Source organism: Tribolium castaneum, chromosome 1 (genome assembly GCF_031307605.1).
Source record: "Tribolium castaneum strain GA2 chromosome 1, icTriCast1.1, whole genome shotgun sequence".
Taxonomy (NCBI): domain Eukaryota; kingdom Metazoa; phylum Arthropoda; class Insecta; order Coleoptera; family Tenebrionidae; genus Tribolium; species Tribolium castaneum.
Genome location: NC_087394.1, coordinates 3,541,333 through 3,551,887, shown reverse-complemented (window position 1 = coordinate 3,551,887; position 10,555 = coordinate 3,541,333). Strand labels below are relative to the sequence as shown.

Below are 10,555 nucleotides of genomic sequence, written 5' to 3'. Positions count from 1 at the left end.
TATTGTACTTCATTATTTAAAATTTAACAGATACAGAATGAGTCAACCAGGAAAGTTTGTCCGAAATGTGGCTAAATTAATCCGGTATATCAAAAAATTAAGCAAATGGAATTCTAATTTTCATAATTTTTTTCGTTTCTTCCAGTTTCTAAGTTTTTAAGTTTTTTAATGTACTCTTAATAGTTTTCATTTACTTTCAGTCTTGTAATCAGGTTAGGTTATTTCAGTCAGGTCAGGTCAAGTCAGGTCAAATTTTTCGATATTTATTCTTTTTCCTTAATTTGTTTATTGTACGTCATTAATTAAAATTTAACAGATACAGAATAAGTCAACCAGAAAAATTCGTCTGAAATTTGGTCAAATTATCTCACCAGTGTGGGCACCTTTTCATGAAACACATTATATTTTGTGGTGATTTTAACAAAATCTCAAGTGCTGAGTAGTGATTCACTAAACATATCGATATTGAGTTGCCATAAACTTTCAACTTTTCAATAATTTTAAGGGTTTTACTTAATATTTTGTCCTGGTTAAGTTTTTCATATTTTTTTTGAACAACTACTTTTAAAAAGTTGATTATATACAAAAAAGTTGAGAAATATTAAAGCAAAATATTATTTGTTAATTGCCTTTAGTATTTGATTTATTTGAATCGTTTTTTACCATTTTTTTCTTATAATTTTGTCTTCTCAACTTGTATAAGATACATCTGATTACTTTTAGTTTTTCTAAAATTTCTCTCTGTAAACAGTATAGAATATATAACTAGAAAAGAAAATATAAAAAATATGACAGGAGGTAACTTGTAAAGAAAAGTCGTATAAAGTGATTGTTTTCAATGTACAGTCACGCTCAAAACAAATGACTCCCCTAACATCAGGCCCAACAGGTTAGTTTACAAACTATCCAGTTAGTTTACACTATAAATTATTGGAAAGATTTGTAGCTGTGGTTTTAGGGGTGTTAATGTTTTTGATCGTGACTGTACCTATTATGTAAAAAAATAAAAAAAGTGAAAATTACTTAAATATAACAACCTTAATTAAGTTTTCCCGAGTGTTTTCCTAATAATAATTTTCCATAATTTTGATCAAAAAAGTATAGCAATTTCAATATAGTTGGGTTACTGTTATTCAAAAAAAATTCGAAAAAATTGAGAAACAAAAAAATAGTTAAGTTTTTCTAACCTTACGAAAGTAGAAACACTTCACCGCGTCCACCCAAACTTTGACTACTCTTGCGATAAAACATGTCTCGAAATTTCCCCATACTTCACCCGATAATAACAAATTTACAACTTTAGCTTTATCTAAAAAATTTTAATTTTGCCTCAAAATTGGTGCGACATCAAAGCAACATCAATAACGTTTGCTACAAGTAGAGATATCCACAAACAATCAAACCACTCCAAGTAATCTCAAGAATTAGAAAATGGACCTTTGTAACGCATGAAATTGTGAGCGGGAACATAAATCAAAGTGTGACGAATTTTGGATAAACCTGACACTAACACAAATAAAAAACGAACTTTGGGCGATAAAGTGAATAATTTCCAAACAAAGTGTCATTGTGATAACTTACGAAATTTATCACACCTCAAATATAACTAACGCGTTGTTATTTTTTACAAAAATTGAAATCAACCACAAACCTCGCTGGACTTCGCTCAACATCTGCCATTTTGCCACTTGGTGTCACAAATCAGACTGAGGTGCTCCACTGAACGGGATCTAATCATTCCTTAGTTTATCTTTATAAAGTACCATATTTCCCGATAACGTTATTAGTCGTGCTATTTTTGCTTTATCGCTGAAGGACGTATGTATTGAAATCACCGATTTGTGTTTATCACAAAATTTGTTTGCTCGAGAAAATACAACTTTCCCTCTAATTACTGTCCCGTTAGCTAGTGGGCGCTCGGCCTTAGCGCGCCATTTAAGTCCATAATGAATCACCCGGTATACGAAACGCGTAGGCAATCATCAATACACCTGTAGGAAACAGCTGCCGCTTTGTATCAAAGCTGAAAAAAACCGTTCCAGGCCTGTGGGTGATGTGTTTTATTTCATATTTTTTGCTTTGAAGACTGGAAATGTCATTTGAATTCGTTTAGGGAATTTTCCGGGGGCAGATTAGCGCCTCGTTGCGCGACAAAGTGGACAAATATTTTTCCGGGTAAATTGGAAAGCAAACAGAATTTATTAAACGCATCGAATGACGGGAAATAAGAAAAACGAAATAAAACTGTTTGGCTTTTATTAGGGAAATTCTTGGCCGGTTTATGGACACGCAAACTATCTGTTTTGATAGTTTTATTGAAACTGGCAATTATCAGTATTATCAAATTATCATACAATAAAAGTTTTGTCACTTATCAGACGGCAAACATTTGTTATTTCGGTTGTAAATCTTGTGGTGATTCACTATTTGACTTTGAGCTACGAATATTTTAAAAATTGTACGTAATGACTTAACTTGACCTGACCTGACCCCATTTCAAGGAGAATAGAATAAAACTTTTACTTGTATCCTTTCACCAAAATTAGACTTTTAAGCGGTGTTTTATTGTTGTTTGATTAGCAGATACAACCTTTGACATTGCCATAAATCAGTCAATTACAATCACTTTTCTTTTTTTTTTCTTATTTTATTTTTCCAAGCCCGAAATCGAAGTTATTAACTGGCTCCTGTGCACCCCGTAGTAATTTCTAATTTCGGCGACTGATTTATAAGGTCGTTCCGACTTCATGAAAAATTTAAAAACGACCAACTTGCCTGCTTTTAAAACCACCCAGATGCGCATCCGACGGAATCGAATATCGAAGAGCTTGAGGGATGAGCCAGATAATAAATTCGCAAAAAATTTGCTCCGAGACCCTTAGCTCAGTTAATTGGATAATTTAATAAACGAGAAGCCGGGCTTGCGTTTTTCATTCATTTGTGGGTGGATGTAGTACAAGTACGAGGACATAAAAATAAGAATTTCTCCCCTAAAACACGCCAGTCATTTCAGACAACAATAAGGCTGGCAATTGCCAATTTACTTTTATTCACTATAAAGATGGACCATAAAGATTGGACGTAATAGCGTATGACCCTGTTTAAAACGCACGAATGGGGGTATGATAAATGTTTATTGAAAATAAAACCATATAATACGCCCAAATTTATTATTTGGAGCACAAGGAAAGTTTAGTTTTAGGGCGAGTCAAAAATTATTATAAAAATTCGTAATAAACTTAATTATCTCTATTTGTTAAAATATGAAAAAATTTGATCGTTACGAAAAAAAAAATATCGCCTTTGTCCCATATTCTGCAAAACGCTGCAAATACGGTTAAAGATACAAGAAAAATCTAAAGAAAGAAGTTAAGAACATTAAAGTTTCTACGAAAAAGTCAGTAGGACCATATTTCTACTTTTACCGGTTAAGGCCTCAAAGATGTTCAAAGTCTCAAGCGACCCAAATGGTTGAAGATAAAAAGATGGTCTCTCAAACTTTTCTGAAGAAAATTTTATTCTCTACAACTTTGTTTCTTACACTTTTTTTGTATCTCCAACCATATTTGCAGCATTTTGAAAAACATGGGACGGTGCGCAAATTATTATAAGTTGTTTTTCTACAAAATATTATTTTCGTTAACTTTGTTTTGTTATTGAGAATTTTATGTTCTTATCTGTCTGTAATTTTTTGTTTGTCTTGTGTTGACCGTTATTTAAATACAGTCATTTTTTATTTCAATTTTATGGGCTATAAACAGCTGCGCCATCTAGCGGCACTATTAGAACTGACGACAGTGGAGACGTTTTTTGTACGTCGTGTCGCATCCTAGTAGTTAGATGTCTATGGTATCACACCAACTTAAACGCAACCCAAAATACAATGTCTATAAAATACTAGGATTTACGTAAGGTAGCAAATTTTATAGTGTAATTTAAATTTTAACTCTTTTTTTCACAAACTTTGTGAACGTTTATAGATATACAGGGTGGCCCAGCTCAGCTCCAATCTTCTGTAGCTCACTTATTAGTAAAATTGGACTTTTGATATTTTGTAGACGTTATTTATTCTCTAGGACGTATTACAGGAAAATATTTCTGATTACACAGAGTGTTCAAAAAAAATAATATTTTTTCAATGGCATGCTGTTATTTTTGAATGTTCACTAGGATGCTTTTTTAGCTTCTTACATGTTTTTTTTACAGTTTTTACATTTTTTTTTGGATTACTGTTAAAAAAATAAAAATCAAAAATTCGATTTTAAAACTTTAGGTTGAAAAATTAATAAAAAATAGAAACGGTGCGTTCTTGATGACATTATTAGTACGTACGTTTTAAACAAGGTTTAACATTCTTATTAATTAAGTTTAATTGATCTGAATTACTACAGGGTGTTTACAATTTATTTTCAAACTTCTGAAACTATAGAGTTTTTTATTTTGCTTATTTCAAATAGCAACCCCTGTTTATTTTTATATCATTCTGTAGTTTAGATATTGTACATCACTATTTTACAAGAGAAAAAATAAATAATGTTATAATCGTTTAAAAACAGTTTTTATTTTGTTAAAATGAGTATAAATCATTACAATTTTCGACTGAAATGAAATTTATTGATGCGTCCATCGAAAAAGAATCAATAAACTTAACTAGTACAATTGTTAGTGCATTATTTCAACTGTAATTTATTACACATTTAAAGAGATAATTATGTATTTATTCTCTTTTACTTTGAATAAATAATTTATGTTTGTGCTATTTTTTTTGTTGCCTAATTTCTATTAGCATTCTGGTTTTTGCGAAATATGGACAAGTTGTAGATAGCTAAATTTTTAGCAAACTCACTTAGTAACAAAAAAGTTTAAATGCCAACCAAAGTTCATCATTGTTTCTTTTGAGACACTAAAACCTAAGTCATTAACAAAATGACTTCTATATTTTGTTTGAAAAATTTAAATTACAACTAATTTCTTAAAAATCTCATCTGTTGTTAATAAGTAAATACAATTATAATACAAACAATATTGCTAATTTGTTGTAATGTTTATTACAAAATAAATACGGAGAGTAAAAAATAAAGCCAGAGATCAGCTCTGATTCCCTGCTATAAAATTCTTTAGCTGCAACGACAGCATTGACATTGCATTCCAATCCAATCAAAGCCAATGTTCCCATGTGAATTATGAACTTTATGACCGCTAGATACGGATAAACGCTGAGTTCCAATAACAATATTTATTCGTAAAATTACTTCCGACATAAAGAAATTTCTAGTTCCGCGAATGAGTTTGTTAAAAAAATGCATTACTCATCATTGCTCACCCTATGACTTCCTCAACCGTTTCGAAAAAGTGATTAGAAAGCGTCCGTGGTAAAATTTCCAAGATTCATCTTCTTCCACTCGCCTCCGAAGAAAGTCTTCGCACATAATATCATAAAAATGATGGTGATAACAACGTAACGCACCGTCACCAGACCGCAGCAGCACTTTTAACTTTCATTTTCTCTAAGATACTCCGAGTAATGAGTCAACGAGAGTCTGTCTATTAGAAACGGTCACTTGTAGGTCGACATTTCCGTATATGATCTGCTCATGTGACCGCCGCTATGCAGATTTCTGAAATCAATTGATTTATCGGCTTGGGCCTCCACGATGGTACCCGTAATGGTAATGGTATCAATGACATCGTAAATGGTTCGATGGTTGGATTTGGAATCTGCACTGCTGACTCATTCCATGGACTTAATTGGAAAAAACGGAAAATTTTACAATGATCGATTCGAAAATTAAATTATTTATACAAAACAGCTATTCCATTTAACGGACGGGACACTGCACAAAATATGAGATTTTATTGTCAGTTTTTAGAAGTGAATTTTTCTTTAGAAGAACTTAGTACCAGTCAAATTATTTTAAATTTTGAAATACGAACAGAAAACAGAAATACAAATTGATGACGGATGGGACACAAAAAAACCTCTCATTTTTATCATTGAACATTTGTGTTAAAATTATATTAATTTAAAAGGCGCTAATTCCAACAACTATTGTTTACACATGACAGACGGGACAAAAGATCTTGTCTGTAAAAATAGCTCTAAAAAATTATTCAGACAGGTTTTAATTTTTAAGACACTGCACAAAATTATTGTTAGTTTTTTGAAGTAAATTTTTCTTTAGAAGTACTTAATACCTACATTTAGAGCCATATTTTTAAAATTTGAAATAAGAGCAGAAAGAAGAAATTCAAATTGATGACGGACGGGACACAAAAAAGACTTCCCATTTTTATCGTTGGGCATTCGTGTTAAAATTTTGTTATTTTAAAAGGCACTAATTACAAAAACTATTGTATACACATGACGGACGGGACTCAAAATATCTTGTGTGTGAAAATAGTTCAAAAAAAATATTCAGACAGGTTTTAATTTTTAAGGACCTTAACAATGTTAAAAATTGACAATGGAAATTAAAAATTCTTGTTATTAAGAACGTAAGAAATAAGAACAACATTTGCGATAACGAACGGGACATCCGTATTAAAAATTTAGTATAAAGAACTGACAATGGAAATAAAAAATTCTTTTTTTTTAAGAACGTAAGAAATAAGAACAACATTTTACGTTTGCGATAACGGACGGGACATCAGTGTTAAAAAATTAACAGTATTAAAAACTGACAGTGGAAATTAAAAAGTCTTGTTTTTTTAGGAACATAAGAAATAAGAACAACATATTACGTTTGCGATAACGGACAGGACATCAGTATTAAAAAATTAGCAATATTAAAAAATGGCAGTAGAAATTAAAAATTCTTTTTTTTTAAGTAACGTAAGAAATAATAACAACATAATACGTTTGCGATAACGGACGGGACATCAGTATTAAAAATTTAGTATAAAGAACTGACAATGGAAATAAAAAATTCTTGTTTTTTTTAAGAACGTAAGAAATAAGAACAAGATATTACATTTATGATAACGGACGGGACATCAAAAGTTATAAAGAAAAAAAAGTAATATTACTAATCAATTTACTAACCGATTTCCATTTTCTAAACTACCAGAAACTAGAAAAATACTATTCAAAAAATATACAACAGTTGTATTACGTCAGTATTTTATGATATCGCCTAAAAGGCATAGTATCTAAATTTTAGAATTCGATTAATTACTTCAATTTAAATGTTTTTTTGTCGCAAATTACACTAAATATAAGACGAATTGTGTATTTTGAAAGAAACTTAACATTACTAAAGTCATTTTTCCTGGAATGGCTGAAAAGTTACATCTCAATTAAAGTTTTTTCTTAGTAAAGGATGTATAAGGACTCAAAAAATTAAGTTTTTTATTACTTAGCCCATTCCTTTTTTTATTGCATTTTTAATGTCTTCATTTCCCTTTACTCCAAATATCAATACGTTTCGTGCCAGAAGGGTCATAAACAGCACGTCAGCCAACTTGCAAACTTCACATTCATCCCCAATTAGTGGATTTAGTTGTTTATTCAAAAATTGTTTATGCAAAGCTGTTTGCTAAAGTTGATTTCGCTGGAGCGATGGAATTTGATAAAATCTTTGAATATTTATGACGCATCGGAAGCAATTTTTCAGTAAAAATAAATCCCAGTTGAAGTATTTTCATTTCGCTGTAGGTGCAATTTCTGCTTAGTTGTTTTCTTTGAATTTTAAGATACTGCAAACCTGACATTATGAAATCCGTGTTACTTTCTGTCGGACGGAAATATCCATTACATTAAACTTTACGATATGATTGGTTTTTATTGTATAATTTTCACTTTAACATTTCATATTGTCTACAATTTTTCATAAATTAATTCCAAGAGACTTTCAGTTTTGTTCGGTTTATAATTGATTTATTCAACTTTTCTATTGGCAGTAATACTTTCTCTTCTTATTATTGTGCGTTTTTTAGCCTTATTGCCACTTTACTATGAAAAAATTATTAATTAACTTTATTTAATTAAGTTATACTGGGAGCCACTGAAAAAGGCAACACCAAAAAATTATAGTTTTTTCAGACGAAATTACCAATTTTTATATTATTCAATGAAAGTCGGGCTAGACTGGCACACATGAGTCATATTTTTACATTTTTGATAACAAGCGTTATTGGTGGTCATAACATTAAAATCGTTATCAGCCCAAAATGCTAAGTGATGTGTATAAAAGGATAACCAATTCGAAAACCGACACAGATCCGTTTTGCAAAAATTACAACAATGTTCAAATACTTGAAAGTAAGTACCTAATAATGTTTAAATTTGGGAGTTTAAATTTATGTAATTTGTAGGTTGCTACTGTTGCCGCTATTGTTCTAAGCAGCCTTATTATGTCTGCTTATGCCCAAGGACAAGGGCAGCAAGGACAGCAAGGACAAGGACAATAATTTTAATTGGAATAAAGGTACACAATAAATATGTTACAACATTTGTACAACTTTTAATTTTATCAAACTTTTTCAGACAATGCCGCTACGTGTAGGTTATCCTCCCAGTTTGAAAATCGAAAACTCAATAGCTATGTAATATTGGAATTTGTCTTTAATAAATTATCTAAAGCATAATTTTTTTTTCATTTATGTTACCTTTTTTGTTGGAAATAACTGCAAATAAAACAATTTTCAAATTCGTTGCCTATTTTACAAAATTTGGTCAAAAAACCTCTAGAATCCACAAAAATAAGTAGAAAATGGAGGTATTCTAATTGTTTTAGTTCATTTATATGTGAAATTACGTCAAACATGAACCAAAAAAGCACAAAATTGTTTTATTGCCAAAAATGGTGTTACCACTAGTTTTTCAAGCTTTCTAGCTAAAAAACAGAAAATTAGATTGAAATTTTAGTTGATTTAGATCGTTTTTGTACAATTCATTGTACAAAAATTATTTAAACAAATTTGGGATAAGAGTGTTGTTAAACTCAATTTTTTGCGAGATTTTGCTAAAGAAAACTGAATAAGTAGCAAATTAGTTTTTGCGCTACATAGTTCTTGTTTTTCTCAAGTATTTTAGCATATCATCCGTCCAGAAACCTAATTATTTCCCAAAAGTAGGGAAAGACTAAAGACTAAGCCGTAAAATAAATTTTCTTTAGCAGAAACATACGATAGCTTTATTTGATTTGTTTCACTTGATTTAGCTCGTTTTGGGCGAAATTTCTTCAAAAATAAGCTGAAGAACTCTAAAATTTCTTCAAAAAAACACAAGTTTGAAGTTATTCCGATGAATTTACAGACAATTCTGAAATAGATAGTTTTTATAGAGGTTCTTCGGATTTAGTGACAGAACTCAAAAAATCACACCTTCAATGTACCTTGCGATTTTCTAAAATTTTGATCTAGTTATCTATGACAGTTTCGCTAGCAGTGAAACGGATTGCGTAAATAACTTCAGCATAGCTTTATCTGTCAATACTATGTCCAAAATATTCAACGAAAAACATAAAAAAACTATGGTGGAAACTTATTTCCGTAATGGACATTGAGTTAAAGTAACTGTCATGGATAACTAGATCAAAATTTTAGAAAATCGCATGGTACATGAAATGATTACCTAATGGTATTCATATAGATTTTTTAATTTAACCAAAATAATTTGCTTAAAATATATTTTGTACCAAATGGTTATTTTCTCTAATAGGTATGGTCAACAGTACCCAGTAAAATCTCTCAACAACGGACACCGATGGACAATTTTTAATTGTCCGTTGTGGAGAGGTGTCCACTAATGGGAGGTTTAAATTTTAATATAGATTTTGTTACGTTCCTACAAAAATGTCCGTTCTGAAGAGTGGTGTCCGTTGTTCGGAGGTGTCCATTAAGGGAGGTTTCACTGTACAGCACAATTTTTACCACAAGAGCTTTAAACGTTGTCTTTTTTATCAAAATCACAACAGTCATTGTTTTTATTACCTTTACGTTCAAAAAATATACTTATAAATATTCTATGTGCTGTATTTGTAAGGTCGTTCGGTCGCTGTTATCAGCCCAAAATGCTAATCCTTCTGTATAAAAGGCAAACTAAATCAGTTGCGGACACAGATCCATTTAATACTGCAACTATGTTGAAATACGTTAAAGTAAGTGTTTTTAAAATTATTTCCAAATTAAAGTAACAATGCCCGTTACTGTAGGTTGCTGCTGTTGCTGCTGTTGTTCTAAGCAGTCTTCTTATGACTGCTTATGCACAAGGACAAGGACAACAACAAGGACAGCAAGGACAAGGACAATAAATGGAATGAAAAGCGAAAACTTCATATCATATAATACGAGAATTTGTGTGGAATAAAATATTATGAAAGCAATAACATAAGGACATTTATTAATTTAAATTACCTTAGACCCAGTTGTCTGAAAAAATTTAATCCTGATTTAAACCCATACTAATCCTTGCAAATGGTAGAATCTTTATAATTTAACTGTAGCCGATTAACTCGCAATATTTTTTATGATTATAAAACAAAAAATATAAAAACATAAAACGATAAATGCAAAAATGATGAACAAATAAAGAAATAAACGCCTACATTATGAT

The 10,555-nt window shown here is 30.6% G+C and overlaps 2 long non-coding RNA genes across 2 annotated transcripts; both read left to right on the top strand.

Moving 5' to 3' along the window:
* The first annotated feature begins 8,146 nt into the window (after positions 1 to 8,146).
* Positions 8,147 to 8,586, top strand: LOC135266540 (uncharacterized). Its single transcript, XR_010334641.1, has 3 exons — positions 8,147 to 8,260; positions 8,314 to 8,426; positions 8,486 to 8,586. It is a non-coding gene; the product is annotated as an uncharacterized LOC135266540 (long non-coding RNA).
* A 1,413-nt stretch (positions 8,587 to 9,999) lies between these two features.
* Positions 10,000 to 10,333, top strand: LOC135265966 (uncharacterized). Its single transcript, XR_010333870.1, has 2 exons — positions 10,000 to 10,100; positions 10,155 to 10,333. It is a non-coding gene; the product is annotated as an uncharacterized LOC135265966 (long non-coding RNA).
* Positions 10,334 to 10,555: the final 222 nt, after the last annotated feature.